We start from the raw sequence: 25233 nt of genomic DNA, 5'->3' as shown, positions 1-25233 counted from the left end.
TCTCCCACAAGAGCCAGGAGCCCTCCCTTCCCGCCGGCCACGGTGTCCCCGACACAAAGGGCACAAAGAGCCGGGACAAACCAGGGGACGGCGGGAGCAGCACCCCAACACACCACGCGCCATCGACTCCAGGGGAGACCGCCACAAGGGAAGAGCAGGCACGCAGGCACACAATCCTCACAACCAGGGTGCCTGGGGGCTGCCACTCTCCTCCCGCGGGCGGGTCCCTGGGCGGGGCTCAGAGCCCACTAGCCCTCCGGAGACCCTGGCGGCCCGCCCCGGGGGCTTCAATGGTGACTGCCAACGCCAGGGCAATGCCTCCTTGGCGGAGCCCAGCCCCGGGCACGACCACACTCCGGTGGAGAAGCCACCACTTCAACACAGCCTCAGTGCGTCTGTCCCAGTCCGTGTGCCCGAATGCGCGTCCCTCCCACACTCCCCCACCCCATGTCTGTCTGGCTCTGTGACGTGCCTGTTGGGTTCTGGCTCTGGCTCAGGAGCTCTCTCCCCGCGTGCCAGCCCCCTCTTTCTCTGTCTCTGTCCATGTCTCTCTGTATGTCTAGACACATACATGTACATATACGTGTATATTTCCATCTCGCTCCCTCTTACTCCTCCTCCCGTTCTGTCTGTCTGTCCCTGTCCTGCGGGGACTCTAGTCCCTCTGCCCGCACAAGAACGCAGGATTTGGCGAGGCCAAGAAGGAACACCCACAGAGCCACGGATAGGGGGCTCATAGCACCATGTCTCACGGGCGGCTGGCTTGGAGACACGGCAAGCCGGAGCCGCCCGGTCCCCCACCTGCTGGCCGATTCTCTGCCAACCAACAGACCCACCAAGCCGGCCCACTGCAGTCCGGGCCCCTCTGCAATTTGCAGTCCACCATCCGCGCTTCCTAGATTGGCCACCGCAGCTCTGCCGGTGTCCAATGGCCAACTGGCAACAGCTGAAGGCCAAGCGGTAACAGCTGATGTCAGTGCAGCCCCACGCAGTACCCCCGTCCCCCGGTACCCCCGTCTCCCCGTCACCCCTGTCTCCGTTCCCCCGGTTCCCCGTCTTCCTGTCCCCCGTCTCCCGGGTCCCCCGTCCCCACGTTCCACCATCCCCCCTATTCCGGTCCCCCCCGTCCCCTGTTCCCCCGTCCCCTGATCCCCCTGTTCCCCCGTACCCCCATCCACCCTCTCCCAGTCCACCCGTCCCCCGGTGCCCCCGTCCCCCCAGTCCCCCCACGCCCCTGGTCCACCCGTCCCCCATTCCCTCGTCTTCCGGTCCCCCCCTCCCCGGGTCCCCCGACCCCCGTTCCCCCGTCTCCCGGTCCTCCGTCTCGCGGTCCACCTGTCCCCCGGTCCCCCAGTCCCAACGTCTCCCCGTCCCCCCGTCCCTCCTTCGCCTGGTCCCCCCGTCCCCCCATACCCCCGGTCTCCCGTTCCCCGGTCCCCCGTCTCCTGGTCCCCCGGTCCCCCGGTTCCCCCGGCGCCCAGGCGCCCTTCTACCGGTCCCCCCGTTCCCCGGTCGCCCCGTCTCCCGGTCCCCAGTCTCCCGGTCCCCTGTCTCCCGGTCGCCCGGTCTTCCGGTCCCCCGGTCCTCCGTCCAGTGTTACCCCCTTCCCCCGGTCCCCCGGTCCCCCCATCTCCCTGTCCCTCTGTCTCCCGGTCCGGCCGCACTCCCATCCCCCCGTCTCCCGGTCCCCCGTCTCCCGGTTGCCCGGTCCCCAGGTCCCCCGTCTCCCGGTCCCCTCATCCCCTGGACCCCCAACCCCCGGTCCCTGGTCCCCCGGTCCCCCAGTCCCCCGGTTCCCCCATCGCCCTGGCCCCCGTCTACCGATCCCCCAGTTCTCCGTTCGCCCCGTCTTCCGGTCCTCCCGTCCCACAGTCTCCCGTCTCCCGATGTCCCATCTCCCGGTCACCCCGTCCCCGGTCCCCCGTCTCGCGGTCCCCCGTCTCCTAGTCGTCCCGTTCCCCGGTACCCGATCTCCCGGTCCCCTCATCCCCCAGTCCCCCAACCCCCGGTCCCCCGGTCCCCCCGTCACCCGGTCCCCAGTCCCCCGGTCCCCCCATCTCCCGGTCCACTGGTACCCCCGTCCCCCCAGTCCATTCATGCCCCTGGTCACCCCGTCGCCCGGTCCCCTATCCCCCGGTCCCCCCAACCTCCGGTCCCCCGGTCCGCGGGTCCCCTGGTCCCCCCATCCGCCTTTCCCCCGGTCCCCCCGTCTCCGTTGCCCCGGTCCCCCCGTCCCCCGGTCCCCCCGACCCTCCAGTCCCCCTGTCCCTCTGTGTCCCGGTCCCCCCGTCACCCCGTCCCCCCGGCCCCAGGTCCCCCATCTCCCGGTCCCCCCGTCTCACGGTCCCCCGTTCCCCCGTTTCCCGGTCCCCCCCTCCCCATGTCCCTCGTCCCCCAGTACCCTCGTACTCCTGTCCCTCCATCCACCGGTCTCCTGGTCCCTCCGTCCCACCGTCCGCCAGTCCCACCGTCCTCTCATTCCCCCAATCCCCCAGTCCCCCAGTCTCCCTGTCCCCCAATTCCCCGGTCTCCCTTTCCCCTGGTACCGTGTCCCCCCATCTCCCGGTCCCCCCGTCCCCTGGTCCCACTGTCTCCCAGTACCCAGTCCCCCTGTCCCCCCGGTCCCCCGGTCCCCTTGTCCCCCCATCCCCCAGACCCCCGTCCCCCCGGCCCTCTCGTACTCCCGTCCCCCCATCTTCCGGTCACCCCTTCCCCCCGTCCCACATGCCCCCGTCTCCCAGACCCCCCGTCCCCCGGTTCTCCCAGTTCCAACGGTCTCCCTGTGCCCCTGCCCCCCTTCCCCCATCTCCTGGTACCCCGTCCCCCGGTACCCCCGCCCCGGGTTCCTACAGTCCCACCGTTCTCCCTGTCCCCCCCCTTACACCCGTCTCCCGGTCCCCTGTCCCCCGGTCCTCCCGTCCCCCGGTCCCCCTGTCCCCCCGTTCTGTCTGTCGGTCCCTGTCCTGCGGGGACTCTAGTCCCTCTGCCCGCACAAGAACCCAGGATTTGGCGAGGCCAAGAAGGAACACCAACAGAGCCACGGATAGGGGGCTCATAGCACCATGTCTCACGGGCGGCTGGCTTGGAGACACGGCAAGCCGGAGCCGCCCGATCCCCAACCTGCCGGCCGATTCTCTGCCAACCAACAGACGCACCAAGCCGGCCCACTGCAGTCCGCGCCCCTCTGCAATTTGCAGTCCACCATCCGCGCTTCCTAGCTTGGCCACCGCAGCTCTGCCAGTGGCCAATGGCCAACTGGCAACAGCTGATGGCCAAGCGGTAACAGCTGATGTCCGTGCAGCCCCCACGCAGCACCCCTCCACGCGAGGCCCAGAGCCTGGAAAGTGCTCTCTGCAAGTCTGTCCCCACAGTCCCCGTCTGTCTCTCTCCGCCTACCTCTTGCTCCGTCTCTGGCCTTCTCTCATCCTCTCTCTCAACACCCTGGGTGAGGAGAGGTGATGTGTAGCCAGTGAAGTGACCAGTGATCGGGCGGGACGCCGGTCGCTGATGAGGGGCGAGGGCCCAGACAGAAGGCTGTGTGACGAAGGGTGGCGGCAGTCTGGAGGTGCTGCCCCCTGGTCGCGGGTGGCTCTCCCTGGCTTTGGGCCAGTGGGTGGGGCCGGCCAGGGCCAGGGCCTGGGTTGCACGTCCCTAGGGTGGAGGGGACTGAGAGGACCCTGCGACCCCCTCGGTGGCCCTGAGTGGTGGGGACAGCACAGCAGCAAAGGGGGTGTGCGGTTGTGGGGCTGGGGGGGGGATGAGAGGGGTTGGGTAGGGGGGCGTGGTAAAAGCCATTCCGGGCGTGGGGAGTCCCAGGATGCCAGGGCGCCCAGACATATGTCACAGTCAGGGAAGTGACAGAGGCCTGTGGAGCCACTGGGGGGCGCGAAGGGGCCTCGCTGCGGGCCAGGAGTAGCCCGTCGCCCACACCAGCGGCGACCGGAGGAGGCGGGGAGCGGGCGGGAGGCACTCGGGCAGACATGCTCGCCACCCGAGCGGCCCAGCAGCATGGCGCGTGCGCTCAGGAGGCAAGTCGGGAGCAGGCTCTTGGAGTGCCGGGAGCCGGGTCCCAGTGCCTAAGGCCATACCACCCTGAACGCAGCAGATCTCGTCTGATCTCGGAAGCGAAGCAGGGTCTGTCCTGGTTAGTACTTGGATGGGAGACCGCCTGGGAATACCTGTTAGCTTTTGCTAGCGTCTCCTTTTGCATCGCCGCTCCGACGTGGCTCCCTCCGAACCCCTGCCGCCCCTTGCCCCTCTGCAGCCTCCCAGCCAGCCGCAGGTCCCCCTGACCAGCAGAGGGTCAGCCGCCCGGCACTACAAGCTGGCAGCCCCGGCCGCACACCAGGCCCGTGGGCCAGGGCTCCCCCCCCACACCCTCCTCTCAGTCCTCTTCGGTCCCGCAGGCCGTCATCGCGAATCCTTCGCCGACGCGCGGTCGCCGCCACCGCCGCCTGCGCCAAAGCCACCGCCACCACCGGGCTCCCCACACCCCCCCCCCAGCACTGCCCTCGCACCCGCCCCTGTCCCCGCCCCCGCCGCCGCCACCGCCAAACTCCCTCAAACTCCCTCCTGTGCTCTCCCCACCTCGGCCGCCAGCACCGCGCTCCCCATCTCCGCCACCAGTGCTGCCCTCTCCCCCACCCCCGCCCCCGCCGCCGCCATATCCGTACTCCCTCAATTCCCTCCTCCGCTCTCCCCGCCTCCAGCCCCGCCATCTCCCCCGCCCCCGCCCCAGACCCCCGCAGCCACCATCGCCATACTCCCTCAGTCTCCCGCCTCTGCTCTCCCGGCCTCCGCCGCCAGCACCGCCCTCACGCCCTCCCCCGCCCCCGCTGCCGCCATTGCCGCACTCCCTCAATTCCCTCCTCTGCTCTCCCCGCCTCCAGCACCGCCATCTTCCCAGCCCCCGCCCCAGCCCCCGCCGCCACCAATGCCATACTCGCTCAGTCTCCCGCCTCTGCTCTCCCGGCCTCCGCCGCCAGCACCGCCCTCACGCCCTCCCCAGCCCCCGCCGCCACCGCCGCCGCCATCGGCCCCCGTGTCCCAGCGCCCACCGTCAAAGCCCCCATTGTCGCCGCCGCCATCGCCGCCCTGGCGCCATCCACGCGGTTGCCATCGCCTACCTCGCCACCCTCCCCTGCCTCCGCCGCCGCCGCCGCAGCCGCCCCCGCCGCCGCCGCGGGGTCCTCCCACAACTCCCAGGCCCAGGGTTGCCTGCTGGTGCAGGCCTCCACCAGCCTTGGGGCTGCGGTTGGGGGTAAACCTGGTGGCGGTAGGGGGGCAGGTTGTATGCCGGTCTGGGTGCGGGGAGTCCCAGGATGCCAGAGTTCCACGACTTCTGGCACCATCAGGGAAGTGGCAGTGTCCCATGGAGCCCCGGGTGGCGCGAAGGGGCCTCGCTGTCGGCCAGGAGTAGCCCGCCGCCCACGCCAGGGGCATTTGGAAGAGGCGGGGAGCCGGACTGGGGGGGGACGCGGTGCTGGCAGAGCCGGCCCGCGGGTCGATGCTCGCCACCGGAGCGGCTCATCTGCATGGCGGGCGCTCACGAGACAGGCCGGGAGCAGGCTCTTGGGGCGCGGGAGCCGGGTCCCAGCGTCTACGGCCATACCACCCTGAACGCGCCCGATCTCCTCTGATCTCGGGAGCTAAGCAGGGAGGGGCCTGGTTAGTACTTGCATGGGAGACCGCCTGGGAATACCTGTAGGCTTTTGCTCGCCTCTCCTTTTGCGCCGCCGCCCCGGCGTGCCTCCCTCCGAATCCCTGCCGCCCCTTGCCCCTCTGCAACCCCTGCAGCCGCCCAGCCAGCCGAAGGTCCCCCTGGCCAGAGGAGGGACAGCCGCCCAGCACTACAAGCTCGCATCCCCGGCCGCACACCAGGCCTGTCGGCCAGGGCTCCCCCCCTCTCCCTCTTCTTAGTGCTCTTCGCCGAGGCAGGCCGTCAGCCTGCAGCAGTCAGCCGCGTCTAGGTCGCCGCCGCCGCCACCGCCATCGCAGGGCTCCCTCTCGCTCCCCGACCCTGCCGCCGCCGCAACCCCCAACGCCCAAGCCCAGGGCTGCCTGCCGGCGCAGGCTTCCACCAGGCTCTCTCCATCCCAGGACGTGCCGGTCCTTTGCACCTCGGCCCGAGCCCAGGGGACGCCCATCCCTGCGCCTGCCCCTGGGCCCCGAGACACAGGATCGGCGTGTCCTCGGGCAAACGGGACGCCCACCCGCCCCGCCCCACCGGAGTCTTCGGTCTCCGCGGGCAGGCACCTCTCCCCACACCCCCGCGCGTCCCCTCCCGTCTCCCACAAGAGCCAGGAGCCCTCCCTTCCCGCCGGCCACGGTGTCCCCGACACAAAGGGCACAAAGAGCCGGGACAAACCAGGGGACGGCGGGAGCAGCACCCCAACACACCACGCGCCATCGACTCCAGGGGAGACCGCCACAAGGGAAGAGCAGGCACTCAGGCACACAATCCTCACAACCAGGGTGCCTGGGGGCTGCCACTCTCCTCCCGCGGGCGGGTCCCTGGGCGGGGCTCAGAGCCCACTGGCCCTCCGGAGACCCTGGCGGCCCGCCCCGGGGGCTTCAATGGTGACTGCCAACGCCAGGGCAATGCCTCCTTGGCGGAGCCCAGCCCCGGGCACGACCACACTCCGGTGGAGAAGCCACCACTTCAACACAGCCTCAGTGCGTCTGTCCCAGTCCGTGTGCCCGAATGTGCGTCCCTCCCACCCTCCCCCACCCCATGTCTGTCTGGCTCTGTGACGTGCCTGTTGGGTTCTGGCTCTGGCTCAGGAGCTCTCTCCCCGCGTGCCTGCCCCCTCTTTCTCTGTCTCTGTCCATGTCTCTCTGTATGTCTAGACACATACATGTACATATACGTGTATATTTCCATCTCGCTCCCTCTTACTCCTCCTCCCGTTCTGTCTGTCTGTCCCTGTCCTGCGGGGACTCTAGTCCCTCTGCCCGCACAAGAACGCAGGATTTGGCGAGGCCAAGAAGGAACACCCACAGAGCCACGGATAGGGGGCTCATAGCACCATGTCTCACGGGCGGCTGGCTTGGAGACACGGCAAGCCGGAGCCTCCCGGTCCCCCACCTGCTGGCCGATTCTCTGCCAACCAACAGACCCACCAAGCCGGCCCACTGCAGTCCGCGCCCCTCTGCAATTTGCAGTCCACCATCCGCGCTTCCTAGCTTGGCCACCGCAGCTCTGCCGGTGTCCAATGGCCAACTGGCAACAGCTGAAGGCCAAGCGGTAACAGCTGATGTCAGTGCAGCCCCACGCAGTACCCCCGTCCCCCGTTACCCCCGTCTCCCCGTCACCCCTGTCTCCGTTCCCCGGTCCCCCGTCTCCTGGTCCCCCGGTCCCCCGGTTCCCCCGGCGCCCAGGCGCCCTTCTACCGGTCCCCCCGTTCCCCGGTCGCCCCGTCTCCCGGTCCCCAGTCTCCCGGTCCCCTGTCTCCCGGTCGCCCGGTCTTCCGGTCCCCCGGTCCTCTGTCCAGTGTTACCCCCTTCCCCCGGTCCCCCGGTCCCCCCATCTCCCTGTCCCTCTGTCTCCCGGTCCGGCCGCACACCCATCCCCCCGTCTCCCGGTCCCCCGTCTCCCGGTCGCCCGGTCCCCAGGTCCCCCGTCTCCCGGTCCCCTCATCCCCTGGACCCCCAACCCCCGGTCCCTGGTCCCCCGGTCCCCCAGTCCCCCGGTTCCCCCATCGCCCTGGCCCCCGTCTACCGATCCCCCAGTTCTCCGTTCGCCCCGTCTTCCGGTCCTCCCGTCCCACAGTCTCCCGTCTCCCGATGTCCCATCTCCCGGTCACCCCGTCCCCGGTCCCCCGTCTCGCGGTCCCCCGTCTCCTAGTCGTCCCGTTCCCCGGTACCCGATCTCCCGGTCCCCTCATCCCCCAGTCCCCCAACCCCCGGTCCCCCGGTCCCCCCGTCCCCCGGTCCCCGGTCCCCCGGTCCCCCCATCTCCCGGTCCACTGGTACCCCCGTCCCCCCAGTCCATTCATGCCCCTGGTCACCCCGTCGCCCGGTCCCCTATCCCCCGGTCCCCCCAACCTCCGGTCCCCCGGTCCGCAGGTCCCCTGGTCCCCCCATCCGCCTTTCCCCCGGTCCCCCCCGTCTCCGTTGCCCCGGTCCCCCCGTCCCCCGGTCCCCCCGTCCCCCGGTCCCCCCGACCCTCCAGTCCCCCTGTCCCTCTGTGTCCCGGTCCCCCCGTCACCCCGTCCCCCCGGCCCCAGGTCCCCCATCTCCCGGTCCCCCCGTCTCACGGTCCCCCGTTCCCCCGTTTCCCGGTCCCCCCCTCCCCATGTCCCTCGTCCCCCAGTACCCTCGTACTCCTGTCCCTCCATCCACCGGTCTCCTGGTCCCTCCGTCCCACCGTCCGCCAGTCCCACCGTCCTCTCATTCCCCCAATCCCCCAGTCCCCCAGTCTCCCTGTCCCCCAATTCCCCGGTCTCCCTTTCCCCTGGTACCGTGTCCCCCCATCTCCCGGTCCCCCCGTCCCCTGGTCCCACTGTCTCCCAGTACCCAGTCCCCCTGTCCCCCCGGTCCCCCGGTCCCCTTGTCCCCCCATCCCCCAGACCCCCGTCCCCCCGGCCCTCTCGTACTCCCGTCCCCCCATCTTCCGGTCACCCCTTCCCCCCGTCCCACATGCCCCCGTCTCCCAGACCCCCCGTCCCCCGGTTCTCCCAGTTCCAACGGTCTCCCTGTGCCCCTGCCCCCCTTCCCCCATCTCCTGGTACCCCGTCCCCCGGTACCCCCGCCCCGGGTTCCTACAGTCCCACCGTTCTCCCTGTCCCCCCCCTTACACCCGTCTCCCGGTCCCCTGTCCCCCGGTCCTCCCGTCCCCCGGTCCCCCTGTCCCCCCGTTCTGTCTGTCGGTCCCTGTCCTGCGGGGACTCTAGTCCCTCTGCCCGCACAAGAACCCAGGATTTGGCGAGGCCAAGAAGGAACACCAACAGAGCCACGGATAGGGGGCTCATAGCACCATGTCTCACGGGCGGCTGGCTTGGAGACACGGCAAGCCGGAGCCGCCCGATCCCCAACCTGCCGGCCGATTCTCTGCCAACCAACAGACCCACCAAGCCGGCCCACTGCAGTCCGCGCCCCTCTGCAATTTGCAGTCCACCATCCGCGCTTCCTAGCTTGGCCACCGCAGCTCTGCCAGTGGCCAATGGCCAACTGGCAACAGCTGATGGCCAAGCGGTAACAGCTGATGTCCGTGCAGCCCCCACGCAGCACCCCTCCACGCGAGGCCCAGAGCCTGGAAAGTGCTCTCTGCAAGTCTGTCCCCACAGTCCCCGTCTGTCTCTCTCCGCCTACCTCTTGCTCCGTCTCTGGCCTTCTCTCATCCTCTCTCTCAACACCCTGGGTCAGGAGAGGTGATGTGTAGCCAGTGAAGTGACCAGTGATCGGGCGGGACGCCGGTCGCTGATGAGGGGCGAGGGCCCAGACAGAAGGCTGTGTGACGAAGGGTGGCGGCAGTCTGGAGGTGCTGCCCCCTGGTCGCGGGTGGCTCTCCCTGGCTTTGGGCCAGTGGGTGGGGCCGGCCAGGGCCAGGGCCTGGGTTGCACGTCCCTAGGGTGGAGGGGACTGAGAGGACCCTGCGACCCCCTCGGTGGCCCTGAGTGGTGGGGACAGCACAGCAGCAAGGGGGGTGTGCGGTTGTGGGGCTGGGGGGGGGGGATGAGAGGGGTTGGGGTAGGGGGGCGTGGTAAAAGCCATTCCGGGCGTGGGGAGTCCCAGGATGCCAGGGCGCCCAGACATATGTCACAGTCAGGGAAGTGACAGAGGCCTGTGGAGCCACTGGGGGGCGCGAAGGGGCCTCGCTGCGGGCCAGGAGTAGCCCGTCGCCCACACCAGCGGCGACCGGAGGAGGCGGGGAGCGGGCGGGAGGCACTCGGGCAGACATGCTCGCCACCCGAGCGGCCCAGCAGCATGGCGCGTGCGCTCAGGAGGCAAGTCGGGAGCAGGCTCTTGGAGTGCCGGGAGCCGGGTCCCAGTGCCTAAGGCCATACCACCCTGAACGCAGCAGATCTCGTCTGATCTCGGAAGCGAAGCAGGGTCTGTCCTGGTTAGTACTTGGATGGGAGACCGCCTGGGAATACCTGTTAGCTTTTGCTAGCGTCTCCTTTTGCATCGCCGCTCCGACGTGGCTCCCTCCGAACCCCTGCCGCCCCTTGCCCCTCTGCAGCCTCCCAGCCAGCCGCAGGTCCCCCTGACCAGCAGAGGGTCAGCCGCCCGGCACTACAAGCTGGCAGCCCCGGCCGCACACCAGGCCCGTGGGCCAGGGCTCCCCCCCCCACACCCTCCTCTCAGTCCTCTTCGGTCCCGCAGGCCGTCATCGCGAATCCTTCGCCGACGCGCGGTCTCCGCCACCGCCGCCTGCGCCAAAGCCACCGCCACCACCGGGCTCCCCACACCCCCCCCCCCCCCCCCCGCCAGCGCTGCCCTCGCCCCCGCCCCTGTCCCCGCCCCCGCTGCCGCCACCGCCAAACTCCCTCAAACTCCCTCCTGTGCTCTCCCCACCTCGGCCGCCAGCACCGCGCTCCCCATCTCCGCCACCAGTGCTGCCCTCTCCCCCACCCCCGCCCCCGCCGCCGCCATATCCGTACTCCCTCAATTCCCTCCTCCGCTCTCCCCGCCTCCAGCACCGCCATCTCCCCCGCCCCCGCCCCAGACCCCCGCAGCCACCATCGCCATACTCCCTCAGTCTCCCGCCTCTGCTCTCCCGGCCTCCGCCGCCAGCACCGCCCTCACGCCCTCCCCCGCCCCCGCTGCCGCCATTGCCGCACTCCCTCAATTCCCTCCTCTGCTCTCCCCGCCTCCAGCACCGCCATCTTCCCAGCCCCCGCCCCAGCCCCCGCCGCCACCAATGCCATACTCGCTCAGTCTCCCGCCTCTGCTCTCCCGCCTCCCGCCGCCAGCACCGCCCTCACGCCCTCCCCAGCCCCCGCCGCCACCGCCGCCGCCATCGGCCCCCGTGTCCCAGCGCCCACCGTCAAAGCCCCCATTGTCGCCGCCGCCATCGCCGCCCTGGCGCCATCCACGCGGTTGCCATCGCCTACCTCGCCACCCTCCCCTGCCTCCGCCGCCGCCGCCGCAGCCGCCCCCGCCGCCGCCGCGGGGTCCTCCCACAACTCCCAGGCCCAGGGTTGCCTGCTGGTGCAGGCCTCCACCAGCCTTGGGGCTGCGGTTGGGGGGTAAACCTGGTGGCGGTAGGGGGGCGGGTTGTATGCCGGTCTGGGTGCGGGGAGTCCCAGGATGCCAGAGTTCCACGACTTCTGGCACCATCAGGGAAGTGGCAGTGTCCCATGGAGCCCCGGGTGGCGCGAAGGGGCCTCGCTGTCGGCCAGGAGTAGCCCGCCGCCCACGCCAGGGGCATTTGGAAGAGGCGGGGAGCCGGACTGGGGGGGGGACGCGGTGCTGGCAGAGCCGGCCCGCGGGTCGATGCTCGCCACCGGAGCGGCTCATCTGCATGGCGGGCGCTCACGAGACAGGCCGGGAGCAGGCTCTTGGGGCGCGGGAGCCGGGTCCCCAGCGTCTACGGCCATACCACCCTGAACGCGGCCCGATCTCCTCTGATCTCGGGAGCTAAGCAGGGAGGGGCCTGGTTAGTACTTGCATGGGAGACCGCCTGGGAATACCTGTAGGCTTTTGCTCGCCTCTCCTTTTGCGCCGCCGCCCCGGCGTGCCTCCCTCCGAATCCCTGCCGCCCCTTGCCCCTCTGCAACCCCTGCAGCCGCCCAGCCAGCCGAAGGTCCCCCTGGCCAGAGGAGGGACAGCCGCCCAGCACTACAAGCTCGCATCCCCGGCCGCACACCAGGCCTGTCGGCCAGGGCTCCCCCCCTCTCCCTCTTCTTAGTGCTCTTCGCCGAGGCAGGCCGTCAGCCTGCAGCAGTCAGCCGCGTCTAGGTCGCCGCCGCCGCCACCGCCATCGCAGGGCTCCCTCTCGCTCCCCGACCCTGCCGCCGCCGCAACCCCCAACGCCCAAGCCCAGGGCTGCCTGCCGGCGCAGGCTTCCACCAGGCTCTCTCCATCCCAGGACGTGCCGGTCCTTTGCACCTCGGCCCGAGCCCAGGGGACGCCCATCCCTGCGCCTGCCCCTGGGCCCCGAGACACAGGATCGGCGTGTCCTCGGGCAAACGGGACGCCCACCCGCCCCGCCCCACCGGAGTCTTCGGTCTCCGCGGGCAGGCACCTCTCCCCACACCCCCGCGCGTCCCCTCCCGTCTCCCACAAGAGCCAGGAGCCCTCCCTTCCCGCCGGCCACGGTGTCCCCGACACAAAGGGCACAAAGAGCCGGGACAAACCAGGGGACGGCGGGAGCAGCACCCCAACACACCACGCGCCATCGACTCCAGGGGAGACCGCCACAAGGGAAGAGCAGGCACGCAGGCACACAATCCTCACAACCAGGGTGCCTGGGGGCTGCCACTCTCCTCCCGCGGGCGGGTTCCTGGGCGGGGCTCAGAGCCCACTGGCCCTCCGGAGACCCTGGCGGCCCGCCCCGGGGGCTTCAATGGTGACTGCCAACGCCAGGGCAATGCCTCCTTGGCGGAGCCCAGCCCCGGGCACGACCACACTCCGGTGGAGAAGCCACCACTTCAACACAGCCTCAGTGCGTCTGTCCCAGTCCGTGTGCCCGAATGTGCGTCCCTCCCACCCTCCCCCACCCCATGTCTGTCTGGCTCTGTGACGTGCCTGTTGGGTTCTGGCTCTGGCTCAGGAGCTCTCTCCCCGCGTGCCTGCCCCCTCTTTCTCTGTCTCTGTCCATGTCTCTCTGTATGTCTAGACACATACATGTACATATACATGTATATTTCCATCTCGCTCCCTCTTACTCCTCCTCCCGTTCTGTCTGTCTGTCCCTGTCCTGCGGGGACTCTAGTCCCTCTGCCCGCACAAGAACGCAGGATTTGGCGAGGCCAAGAAGGAACACCCACAGAGCCACGGATAGGGGGCTCATAGCACCATGTCTCACGGGCGGCTGGCTTGGAGACACGGCAAGCCGGAGCCTCCCGGTCCCCCACCTGCTGGCCGATTCTCTGCCAACCAACAGACCCACCAAGCCGGCCCACTGCAGTCCGCGCCCCTCTGCAATTTGCAGTCCACCATCCGCGCTTCCTAGCTTGGCCACCGCAGCTCTGCCGGTGTCCAATGGCCAACTGGCAACAGCTGAAGGCCAAGCGGTAACAGCTGATGTCAGTGCAGCCCCACGCAGTACCCCCGTCCCCCGTTACCCCCGTCTCCCCGTCACCCCTGTCTCCGTTCCCCGGTCCCCCGTCTCCTGGTCCCCCGGTCCCCCGGTTCCCCCGGCGCCCAGGCGCCCTTCTACCGGTCCCCCCGTTCCCCGGTCGCCCCGTCTCCCGGTCCCCAGTCTCCCGGTCCCCTGTCTCCCGGTCGCCCGGTCTTCCGGTCCCCCGGTCCTCTGTCCAGTGTTACCCCCTTCCCCCGGTCCCCCGGTCCCCCCATCTCCCTGTCCCTCTGTCTCCCGGTCCGGCCGCACACCCATCCCCCCGTCTCCCGGTCCCCCGTCTCCCGGTCGCCCGGTCCCCAGGTCCCCCGTCTCCCGGTCCCCTCATCCCCTGGACCCCCAACCCCCGGTCCCTGGTCCCCCGGTCCCCCAGTCCCCCGGTTCCCCCATCGCCCTGGCCCCCGTCTACCGATCCCCCAGTTCTCCGTTCGCCCCGTCTTCCGGTCCTCCCGTCCCACAGTCTCCCGTCTCCCGATGTCCCATCTCCCGGTCACCCCGTCCCCGGTCCCCCGTCTCGCGGTCCCCCGTCTCCTAGTCGTCCCGTTCCCCGGTACCCGATCTCCCGGTCCCCTCATCCCCCAGTCCCCCAACCCCCGGTCCCCCGGTCCCCCCGTCCCCCGGTCCCCGGTCCCCCGGTCCCCCCATCTCCCGGTCCACTGGTACCCCCGTCCCCCCAGTCCATTCATGCCCCTGGTCACCCCGTCGCCCGGTCCCCTATCCCCCGGTCCCCCCAACCTCCGGTCCCCCGGTCCGCGGGTCCCCTGGTCCCCCCATCCGCCTTTCCCCCGGTCCCCCCCGTCTCCGTTGCCCCGGTCCCCCCGTCCCCCGGTCCCCCCGTCCCCCGGTCCCCCCGACCCTCCAGTCCCCCTGTCCCTCTGTGTCCCGGTCCCCCCGTCACCCCGTCCCCCCGGCCCCAGGTCCCCCATCTCCCGGTCCCCCCGTCTCACGGTCCCCCGTTCCCCCGTTTCCCGGTCCCCCCCTCCCCATGTCCCTCGTCCCCCAGTACCCTCGTACTCCTGTCCCTCCATCCACCGGTCTCCTGGTCCCTCCGTCCCACCGTCCGCCAGTCCCACCGTCCTCTCATTCCCCCAATCCCCCAGTCCCCCAGTCTCCCTGTCCCCCAATTCCCCGGTCTCCCTTTCCCCTGGTACCGTGTCCCCCCATCTCCCGGTCCCCCCGTCCCCTGGTCCCACTGTCTCCCAGTACCCAGTCCCCCTGTCCCCCCGGTCCCCCGGTCCCCTTGTCCCCCCATCCCCCAGACCCCCGTCCCCCCGGCCCTCTCGTACTCCCGTCCCCCCATCTTCCGGTCACCCCTTCCCCCCGTCCCACATGCCCCCGTCTCCCAGACCCCCCGTCCCCCGGTTCTCCCAGTTCCAACGGTCTCCCTGTGCCCCTGCCCCCCTTCCCCCATCTCCTGGTACCCCGTCCCCCGGTACCCCCGCCCCGGGTTCCTACAGTCCCACCGTTCTCCCTGTCCCCCCCCTTACACCCGTCCCCCGGTCCCCCTGTCCCCCCGTTCTGTCTGTCGGTCCCTGTCCTGCGGGGACTCTAGTCCCTCTGCCCGCACAAGAACCCAGGATTTGGCGAGGCCAAGAAGGAACACCAACAGAGCCACGGATAGGGGGCTCATAGCACCATGTCTCACGGGCGGCTGGCTTGGAGACACGGCAAGCCGGAGCCGCCCGATCCCCAACCTGCCGGCCGATTCTCTGCCAACCAACAGACCCACCAAGCCGGCCCACTGCAGTCCGCGCCCCTCTGCAATTTGCAGTCCACCATCCGCGCTTCCTAGCTTGGCCACCGCAGCTCTGCCAGTGGCCAATGGCCAACTGGCAACAGCTGATGGCCAAGCGGTAACAGCTGATGTCCGTGCAGCCCCCACGCAGCACCCCTCCACGCGAGGCCCAGAGCCTGGAAAGTGCTCTCTGCAAGTCTGTCCCCACAGTCCCCGTCTGTCTCTCTCCGCCTACCTCTTGCTCCGTCTCTGGCCTTCTCTCATCCTCTCTCTCAACACCCTGGGTCAGGAGAGGTGATGTGTAGCCAGTGAAGTGACCAGTGATCGGGCGGGACGCCGGTCGCTGATGAGGGGCGAGGGCCCAGACAGAAGGCTGTGTGACGAAGGGTGGCGGCAGTCTGGAGGTGCTGCCCCCTGGTCGCGGGTGGCTCTCCCTGGCTTTGGGCCAGTGGGTGGGGCCGGCCAGGGCCAGGGCCTGGGTTGCACGTCCCTAGGGTGGAGGGGACTGAGAGGACCCTGCGACCCCCTCGGTGGCCCTGAGTGGTGGGGACAGCACAGCAGCAAGGGGGGTGTGCGGTTGTGGGGCTGGGGGGGGGGGATGAGAGGGGTTGGGGTAGGGGGGCGTGGTAAAAGCCATTCCGGGCGTGGGGAGTCCCAGGATGCCAGGGCGCCCAGACATATGTCACAGTCAGGGAAGTGACAGAGGCCTGTGGAGCCACTGGGGGGCGCGAAGGGGCCTCGCTGCGGGCCAGGAGTAGCCCGTCGCCCACACCAGCGGCGACCGGAGGAGGCGGGGAGCGGGCGGGAGGCACTCGGGCAGACATGCTCGCCACCCGAGCGGCCCAGCAGCATGGCGCGTGCGCTCAGGAGGCAAGTCGGGAGCAGGCTCTTGGAGTGCCGGGAGCCGGGTCCCAGTGCCTAAGGCCATACCACCCTGAACGCAGCAGATCTCGTCTGATCTCGGAAGCGAAGCAGGGTCTGTCCTGGTTAGTACTTGGATGGGAGACCGCCTGGGAATACCTGTTAGCTTTTGCTAGCGTCTCCTTTTGCATCGCCGCTCCGACGTGGCTCCCTCCGAACCCCTGCCGCCCCTTGCCCCTCTGCAGCCTCCCAGCCAGCCGCAGGTCCCCCTGACCAGCAGAGGGTCAGCCGCCCGGCACTACAAGCTGGCAGCCCCGGCCGCACACCAGGCCCGTGGGCCAGGGCTCCCCCCCCACACCCTCCTCTCAGTCCTCTTCGGTCCCGCAGGCCGTCATCGCGAATCCTTCGCCGACGCGCGGTCTCCGCCACCGCCGCCTGCGCCAAAGCCACCGCCACCACCGGGCTCCCCACACCCCCCCCCCCCCCCCCCCCCCCCCCCCCCGCCAGCGCTGCCCTCGCTCCCGCCCCTGTCCCCGCCCCCGCCGCCGCCACCGCCAAACTCCCTCAAACTCCCTCCTGTGCTCTCCCCACCTCGGCCGCCAGCACCGCGCTCCCCATCTCCGCCACCAGTGCTGCCCTCTCCCCCACCCCCGCCCCCGCCGCCGCCATATCCGTACTCCCTCAATTCCCTCCTCCGCTCTCCCCGCCTCCAGCCCCGCCATCTCCCCCGCCCCCGCCCCAGACCCCCGCAGCCACCATCGCCATACTCCCTCAGTCTCCCGCCTCTGCTCTCCCGGCCTCCGCCGCCAGCACCGCCCTCACGCCCTCCCCCGCCCCCGCTGCCGCCATTGCCGCACTCCCTCAATTCCCTCCTCTGCTCTCCCCGCCTCCAGCACCGCCATCTTCCCAGCCCCCGCCCCAGCCCCCGCCGCCACCAATGCCATACTCGCTCAGTCTCCCGCCTCTGCTCTCCCGCCTCCGCCGCCAGCACCGCCCTCACGCCCTCCCCAGCCCCCGCCGCCACCGCCGCCGCCATCGGCCCCCGTGTCCCAGCGCCCACCGTCAAAGCCCCCATTGTCACCGCCGCCATCGCCGCCCTGGCGCCATCCACGCGGTTGCCATCGCCTACCTCGCCACCCTCCCCTGCCTCCGCCGCCGCCGCCGCAGCCGCCCCCGCCGCCGCCGCGGGGTCCTCCCACAACTCCCAGGCCCAGGGTTGCCTGCTGGTGCAGGCCTCCACCAGCCTTGGGGCTGCGGTTGGGGGTAAACCTGGTGGCGGTAGGGGGGCGGGTTGTATGCCGGTCTGGGTGCGGGGAGTCCCAGGATGCCAGAGTTCCACGACTTCTGGCACCATCAGGGAAGTGGCAGTGTCCCATGGAGCCCCGGGTGGCGCGAAGGGGCCTCGCTGTCGGCCAGGAGTAGCCCGCCGCCCACGCCAGGGGCATTAGGAAGAGGCGGGGAGCCGGACTGGGGGGGGACGCGGTGCTGGCAGAGCCGGCCCGCGGGTCGATGCTCGCCACCGGAGCGGCTCATCTGCATGGCGGGCGCTCACGAGACAGGCCGGGAGCAGGCTCTTGGGGCGCGGGAGCCGGGTCCCAGCGTCTACGGCCACACCACCCTGAACGCGCCCGATCTCCTCTGATCTCGGGAGCTAAGCAGGGAGGGGCCTGGTTAGTACTTGCATGGGAGACCGCCTGGGAATACCTGTAGGCTTTTGCTCGCCTCTCCTTTTGCGCCGCCGCCCCGGCGTGCCTCCCTCCGAATCCCTGCCGCCCCTTGCCCCTCTGCAACCCCTGCAGCCGCCCAGCCAGCCGAAGGTCCCCCTGGCCAGAGGAGGGACAGCCGCCCAGCACTACAAGCTCGCATCCCCGGCCGCACACCAGGCCTGTCGGCCAGGGCTCCCCCCCTCTCCCTCTTCTTAGTGCTCTTCGCCGAGGCAGGCCGTCAGCCTGCAGCAGTCAGCCGCGTCTAGGTCGCCGCCGCCGCCACCGCCATCGCAGGGCTCCCTCTCGCTCCCCGACCCTGCCGCCGCCGCAACCCCCAACGCCCAAGCCCAGGGCTGCCTGCCGGCGCAGGCTTCCACCAGGCTCTCTCCATCCCAGGACGTGCCGGTCCTTTGCACCTCGGCCCGAGCCCAGGGGACGCCCATCCCTGCGCCTGCCCCTGGGCCCCGAGACACAGGATCGGCGTGTCCTCGGGCAAACGGGACGCCCACCCGCCCCGCCCCACCGGAGTCTTCTGTCTCCGCGGGCAGGCACCTCTCCCCACACCCCCGCGCGTCCCCTCCCGTCTCCCACAAGAGCCAGGAGCCCTCCCTTCCCGCCGGCCACGGTGTCCCCGACACAAAGGGCACAAAGAGCCGGGACAAACCAGGGGACGGCGGGAGCAGCACCCCAACACACCACGCGCCATCGACTCCAGGGGAGACCGCCACAAGGGAAGAGCAGGCACGCAGGCACACAATCCTCACAACCAGGGTGCCTGGGGGCTGCCACTCTCCTCCCGCGGGCGGGTCCCTGGGCGGGGCTCAGAGCCCACTGGCCCTCCGGAGACCCTGGCGGCCCGCCCCGGGGGCTTCAATGGTGACTGCCAACGCCAGCGCAATGCCTCCTTGGCGGAGCCCAGCCCCGGGCACGACCACACTCCGGTGGAGAAGCCACCACTTCAACACAGCCTCAGTGCGTCTGTCCCAGTCCGTGTGCCCGAATGTGCGTCCCTCCCACCCTCCCCCACCCCATGTCTGTCTGGCTCTGTGACGTGCCTGTTGGGTTCTGGCTCTGGCTCAGGAGCTCTCTCCCCGCGTGCCAGCCCCCTCTTTCTCTGTCTCTGTCCATGTCTCTCTGTATGTCTAGACACATACATGTACATATACGTGTATATTTCCATCTCGCTCCCTCTTACTCCTCCTCCCGTTCTGTCTGTCTGTCCCTGTCCTGCGGGGACTCTAGTCCCTCTGCCCGCACAAGAACGCAGGATTTGGCGAGGCCAAGAAGGAACACCCACAGAGCCACGGATAGGGGGCTCATAGCACCATGTCTCACGGGCGGCTGGCTTGGAGACACGGCAAGCCGGAGCCGCCCGATCCCCCACCTGCTGGCCGATTCTCTGCCAACCAACAGACCCACCAAGCCGGCCCACTGCAGTCCGCGCCCCTCTGCAATTTGCAGTCCACCATCCGCGCTTCCTAGCTTGGCCACCGCAGCTCTGCCGGTGTCCAATGGCCAACTGGCAACAGCTGAAGGCCAAGCGGTAACAGCTGATGTCAGTGCAGCCCCACGCAGTACCCCCGTCCCCCGGTACCCCCGTCTCCCCGTCACCCCTGTCTCCGTTCCCCCGGTTCCCCGTCTTCCTGTCCCCCGTCTCCCGGGTCCCCCGTCCCCACGTTCCACCATCCCCCCTATTCCGGTCCCCCCCCCCCGTCCCCTGTTCCCCCCGTCCCCTGATCCCCCTGTTCCCCCGTACCCCCATCCACCCTGTCCCAGTCCACCCGTCCCCCGGTGCCCCCTTCCCCCCAGTGCCCCATCCCCCGTCCCCCGCTCCCCCGTCCCCCCAGTCCCCCCACGCCCCTGGTCCACCCGTCCCCCATTCCCTCGTCTCCCGGTCCCCCCCTCCCCGGGTCCCCCGACCCCCGTTCCCCCGTCTCCCGGTCCTCAGTCTCGCGGCCCACCTGTCCCCCGGTCCCCCAGTCCCAACGTCTCCCCGTCCCCCCGTCCCTCCTTCGACTGGTCCCCCCGTCCCCCCATACCCCCGGTCTCCCGTTCCCCGGTCCCCCGTCTCCTGGTCCCCCGGTCCCCCGGTTCCCCCGGCGCCCAGGCGCCCTTCTACCGGTCCCCCCGTTCCCCGGTCGCCCCGTCTCCCGGTCCCCAGTCTCCCGGTCCCCTGTCTCCCGGTCGCCCGGTCTTCCGGTCCCCCGGTCCTCCGTCCAGTGTTACCCCCTTCCCCCGGTCCCCCGGTCCCCCCATCTCCCTGTCCCTCTGTCTCCCGGTCCGGCCGCACACCCATCCCCCCGTCTCCCGGTCCCCCGTCTCCCGGTCGCCCGGTCCCCAGGTCCCACGTCTCCCGGTCCCCTCATCCCCTGGACCCCCAACCCCCGGTCCCTGGTCCCCCGGTCCCCCAGTCCCCCGGTTCCCCCATCGTCCTGGCCCCCGTCTACCGATCCCCCAGTTCTCCGTTCGCCCCGTCTTCCGGTCCTCCCGTCCCACAGTCTCCCGTCTCCCGGTGTCCCATCTCCCGGTCACCCCGTCCCCGGTCCCCCGTCTCGCGGTCCCCCGTCTCCTAGTCGCCCCGTTCCCCGGTACCCGATCTCCCGGTCCCCTCATCCCCCAGTCCCCCAACCCCCGGTCCCCCGGTCCCCCCGTCCCCCGGTCCCCGGTCCCCCGGTCCCCCCATCTCCCGGTCCACTGGTACCCCCGTCCCCCCAGTCCATTCATGCCCCTGGTCACCCCGTCGCCCGGTCCCCTATCCCCCGGTCCCCCCAACCTCCGGTCCCCCGGTCCGCGGGTCCCCTGGTCCCCACATCCGCCGTTCCCCCGGTCCCCCCCATCTCCGTTGCTCCAGTCCCCCCGTCCCCCGGTCCCCCCGTCCCCCGGTACCCCCGACCCTCCAGTCCCCCTGTCCCTCTGTCTCCCGGTCCCCCCGTCACCCCGTCCCCCCGGCCCCAGGTCCCCCATCTCCCGGTCCCCCCGTCTCACGGTCCCCCGTTCCCCCGTTTTCCGGTCCCCCCCTCCCCATGTCCCTCGTCCCCCAGTACCCTCGTACTCCTGTCCCTCCATCCACCGGTCTCCTGGTCCCTCCGTCCCACCGTCCGCCAGTCCCACCGTCCTCTCATTCCCCCAATCCCCCAGTCCCCCAGTCTCCCTGTCCCCCAAATCCCCGGTCTCCCTTTCCCCTGGTACCGTGTCCCCCCATCTCCCGGTCCCCCCGTCCCCTGGTCCCACTGTCTCCCAGTACCCAGTCCCCCTGTCCCCCCGGTCCCCCTGTCCCCCCGGTCCCCCGGTCCCCCAGTCCCCCCGTCCCCCCGGCCCTCTCGTACTCCCGTCCCCCCATCTTCCGGTCACCCCTTCCCCCCGTCCCACATGCCCCCGTCTCCCAGACCCCCCGTCCCCCGGTTCTCCCAGTTCCAACGGTCTCCCTGTCCCCCTGCCCCCCTTCCCCCATCTCCTGGTACCCCGTCCCCCGGTACCCCCGCCCCGGGTTCCTACAGTCCCACCGTTCTCCCTGTCCCCCCCTTTACACCCGTCTCCCGGTCCCCTGTCCCCCGGTCCTCCCGTCCCCCGGTCCCCCTGTCCCCCCGTTCTGTCTGTCGGTCCCTGTCCTGCGGGGACTCTAGTCCCTCTGCCCGCACAAGAACCCAGGATTTGGCGAGGCCAAGAAGGAATACCAACAGAGCCACGGATAGGGGGCTCATAGCACCATGTCTCACAGGCGGCTGGCTTGGAGACACGGCAAGCTGGAGCCGCCCGATCCCCAACCTGCTGGCCGATTCTCTGCCAACCAACAGACCCACCAAGCCGGCCCACTGCAGTCCGCGCCCCTCTGCAATTTGCAGTCCACCATCCGCGCTTCCTAGCTTGGCCACCGCAGCTCTGCCAGTGGCCAATGGCCAACTGGCAACAGCTGATGTCCAAGCGGTAACAGCTGATGTCCGTGCAGCCCCCACGCAGCACCCCTCCACGCGAGGCCCCGAGCCTGGAAAGTGCTCTCTGCAAGTCTGTCCCCACAGTCCCCGTCTGTCTCTCTCCGCCTACCTCTTGCTCCGTCTCTGGCCTTCTCTCATCCTCTCTCTCAACACCCTGGGTCAGGAGAGGTGATGTGTAGCCAGTGAAGTGACCCGTGATCGGGCGGGACGCCGGTCGCTGATGAGGGGCGAGGGCCCAGACAGAAGGCTGTGTGACGAAGGGTGGCGGCAGTCTGGAGGTGCTGCCCCCTGGTCGCGGGTGGCTCTCCCTGGCTTTGGGCCAGTGGGTGGGGCCGGCCAGGGCCAGGGCCTGGGTTGCACGTCCCTAGGGTGGAGGGGACTGAGAGGACCCTGCGACCCCCTCGGTGGCCCTGAGAGGTGGGGACAGCACAGCAGCAAGGGGGGTGTGCCGTTGTGGGGCTGGGGGGAGATGAGAGGGGTTGGGGTAGGGGGGCGGGGTAAAAGCCCTTCGGGGCCTGGGGAGGCCCAGGATGCCAGGGCGCCCAGACATATGTCACAGTCAGGGAAGTGACAGAGGCCCGTTAGAGCCACTGGGGGGCGCGAAGGGGCCTCGCTGCGGGCCAGGAGTAGCCCGTCGCCCACACCAGCGGCGACCGGAGGAGGCGGGGAGCGGGCGGGAGGCACTCGGGCAGACATGCTCGCCACCCGAGCGGCCCAGCAGCATGGCGCGTGCGCTCAGGAGGCAAGTCGGGAGCAGGCTCTTGGAGTGCCGGGAGCCGGGTCCCAGTGCCTAAGGCCATACCACCCTGAACGCAGCAGATCTCGTCTGATCTCGGAAGCGAAGCAGGGTCTGTCCTGGTTAGTACTTGGATGGGAGACCGCCTGGGAATACCTGTTGGCTTTTGCTAGCGTCTCCTTTTGCATCGCCGCTCCGGCGTGGCTCCCTCCGAACCCCTGCCGCCCCTTGCCCCTCTGCAGCCTCCCAGCCAGCCGCAGGTCCCCCTGACCAGCAGAGGGTCAGCCGCCCGGCACTACAAGCTGGCAGCCCCGGCCGCACACCAGGCCCGTGGGCCATGGCTCCCCCCACACGCCCTCCTCTCAGTCCTCTTCGGTCCCGCAGGCCGTCATCGCGAATCCTTCGCCGACGCGCGGTCGCCGCCACCGCCGCCTGCGCCAAAGCCACCGCCACCACCGGGCTCCCCACCCCCCCCACCCCCCCCCACCCCCCGCCAGCGCTGCCCTCGCCCCCGCCCCTGTCCCCGCCCCCGCCGCCGCCACCGCCAAACTCCCTCAAACTCCCTCCTGTGCTCTCCCCACCTCGGCCGCCAGCACCGCGCTCCCCATCTCCGCCACCAGTGCTGCCCTCTCCCCCACCCCCGCCCCCGCCGCCGCCATATCCGTACTCCCTCAATTCCCTCCTCCGCTCTCCCCGCCTCCAGCAGCGCCATCACCCCCGCCCCCGCCCCAGACCCCCGCAGCCACCATCGCCATACTCCCTCAGTCTCCCGCCTCTGCTCTCCTGGCCTCCGCCGCCAGCACCGCCCTCTCCCCCTCCCCCGCCCCCGCTGCCGCCATTGCCGCACTCCCTCAATTCCCTCCTCTGCTCTCCCCGCCTCCAGCACCGCCATCTTCCCCGCCCCCGCCCCAGCCCCCGCCGCCACCAATGCCATACTCGCTCAGTCTCCCGCCTCTGCTCTCCCGGCCTCCGCCGCCAGCACCGCCCTCACGCCCTCCCCAGCCCCCGCCGCCACCGCCGCCGCCATCGGCCCCCGTGTCCCAGCGCCCACCCTCAAAGCCCCCATTGTCGCCGCCGCCATCGCCGCCCTGGCGCCATCCACGCGGTTGCCATCGCCTACCTCGCCACCCTCCCCTGCCTCCGCCGCCGCCGCGGGGTCCTCCCACAACTCCCAGGCCCAGGGTTGCCTGCTGGTGCAGGCCTCCACCAGCCTTGGGGCTGCGGTTGGGGGTAAACCTGGTGGCGGTAGGGGGGCGGGTTGTATGCCGGTCTGGGTGCGGGGAGTCCCAGGATGCCAGAGTTCCACGACTTCTGGCACCATCAGGGAAGTGGCAGTGTCCCATGGAGCCCCGGGTGGCGCGAAGGGGCCTCGCTGTCGGCCAGGAGTAGCCCGCCGCCCACGCCAGGGGCATTAGGAAGAGGCGGGGAGCCGGACTGGGGGGGGACGCGGTGCTGGCAGAGCCGGCCCGCGGGTCGATGCTCGCCACCGGAGCGGCTCATCTGCATGGCGGGCGCTCACGAGGCAGGCCGGGAGCAGGCTCTTGGTGCGAGGGAGCCGGGTCCCAGCGTCTACGGCCACACCACCCTGAACGCGCCCGATCTCCTCTGATCTCGGGAGCTAAGCAGGGAGGGGCCTGGTTAGTACTTGCATGGGAGACCGCCTGGGAATACCTGTAGGCTTTTGCTCGCCTCTCCTTTTGCGCCGCCGCCCCGGCGTGCCTCCCTCCGAATCCCTGCCGCCCCTTGCCCCTCTGCAACCCCTGCAGCCGCCCAGCCAGCCGAAGGTCCCCCTGGCCAGAGGAGGGACAGCCGCCCAGCACTACAAGCTCGCATCCCCGGCCGCACACCAGGCCTGTCGGCCAGGGCTCCCCCCCTCTCCCTCTTCTTAGTGCTCTTCGCCGAGGCAGGCCGTCAGCCTGCAGCAGTCAGCCGCGTCTAGGTCGCCGCCGCCGCCACCGCCATCGCAGGGCTCCCTCTCGCTCCCCGACCCTGCCGCCGCCGCAACCCCCAACGCCCAAGCCCAGGGCTGCCTGCCGGCGCAGGCTTCCACCAGGCTCTCTCCATCCCAGGACGTGCCGGTCCTTTGCACCTCGGCCCGAGCCCAGGGGACGCCCATCCCTGCGCCTGCCCCTGGGCCCCGAGACACAGGATCGGCGTGTCCTCGGGCAAACGGGACGCCCACCCGCCCCGCCCCACCGGAGTCTTCTGTCTCCGCGGGCAGGCACCTCTCCCCACACCCCCGCGCGTCCCCTCCCGTCTCCCACAAGAGCCAGGAGCCCTCCCTTCCCGCCGGCCACGGTGTCCCCGACACAAAGGGCACAAAGAGCCGGGACAAACCAGGGGACGGCGGGAGCAGCACCCCAACACACCACGCGCCATCGACTCCAGGGGAGACCGCCACAAGGGAAGAGCAGGCACGCAGGCACACAATCCTCACAACCAGGGTGCCTGGGGGCTGCCACTCTCCTCCCGCGGGCGGGTCCCTGGGCGGGGCTCAGAGCCCACTGGCCCTCCGGAGACCCTGGCGGCCCGCCCCGGGGGCTTCAATGGTGACTGCCAACGCCAGCGCAATGCCTCCTTGGCGGAGCCCAGCCCCGGGCACGACCACACTCCGGTGGAGAAGCCACCACTTCAACACAGCCTCAGTGCGTCTGTCCCAGTCCGTGTGCCCGAATGTGCGTCCCTCCCACCCTCCCCCACCCCATGTCTGTCTGGCTCTGTGACGTGCCTGTTGGGTTCTGGCTCTGGCTCAGGAGCTCTCTCCCCGCGTGCCAGCCCCCTCTTTCTCTGTCTCTGTCCATGTCTCTCTGTATGTCTAGACACATACATGTACATATACGTGTATATTTCCATCTCGCTCCCTCTTACTCCTCCTCCCGTTCTGTCTGTCTGTCCCTGTCCTGCGGGGACTCTAGTCCCTCTGCCCGCACAAGAACGCAGGATTTGGCGAGGCCAAGAAGGAACACCCACAGAGCCACGGATAGGGGGCTCATAGCACCATGTCTCACGGGCGGCTG

General features: G+C 70.4%; 8 pseudogenes; all 8 read left to right on the top strand.

Moving 5' to 3' along the window:
• Positions 1 to 4074: 4074 nt before the first annotated feature.
• Positions 4075 to 4194, top strand: LOC148757085 (5S ribosomal RNA; annotated as a pseudogene).
• A 1403-nt stretch (positions 4195 to 5597) lies between these two features.
• On the top strand, positions 5598 to 5717 carry LOC148757084 (5S ribosomal RNA; annotated as a pseudogene).
• A 4276-nt stretch (positions 5718 to 9993) lies between these two features.
• LOC148757083 (5S ribosomal RNA) lies at positions 9994 to 10113 on the top strand (annotated as a pseudogene).
• A 1418-nt stretch (positions 10114 to 11531) lies between these two features.
• Positions 11532 to 11652, top strand: LOC148757082 (5S ribosomal RNA; annotated as a pseudogene).
• A 4245-nt stretch (positions 11653 to 15897) lies between these two features.
• Positions 15898 to 16017, top strand: LOC148757081 (5S ribosomal RNA; annotated as a pseudogene).
• A 1425-nt stretch (positions 16018 to 17442) lies between these two features.
• Positions 17443 to 17562, top strand: LOC148757080 (5S ribosomal RNA; annotated as a pseudogene).
• A 4706-nt stretch (positions 17563 to 22268) lies between these two features.
• Positions 22269 to 22388, top strand: LOC148757079 (5S ribosomal RNA; annotated as a pseudogene).
• A 1395-nt stretch (positions 22389 to 23783) lies between these two features.
• LOC148757078 (5S ribosomal RNA) lies at positions 23784 to 23903 on the top strand (annotated as a pseudogene).
• Positions 23904 to 25233: the final 1330 nt, after the last annotated feature.

Source organism: Rhinolophus sinicus, chromosome 9 (genome assembly GCF_057876585.1).
Source record: "Rhinolophus sinicus isolate RSI-liver-muscle chromosome 9, RSI-T2T, whole genome shotgun sequence".
Lineage (NCBI taxonomy): Eukaryota > Metazoa > Chordata > Mammalia > Chiroptera > Rhinolophidae > Rhinolophus > Rhinolophus sinicus.
The sequence above is the reverse complement of the archived record's forward strand: the minus strand, read 5'-3'. Positions and strand labels throughout refer to the sequence as shown.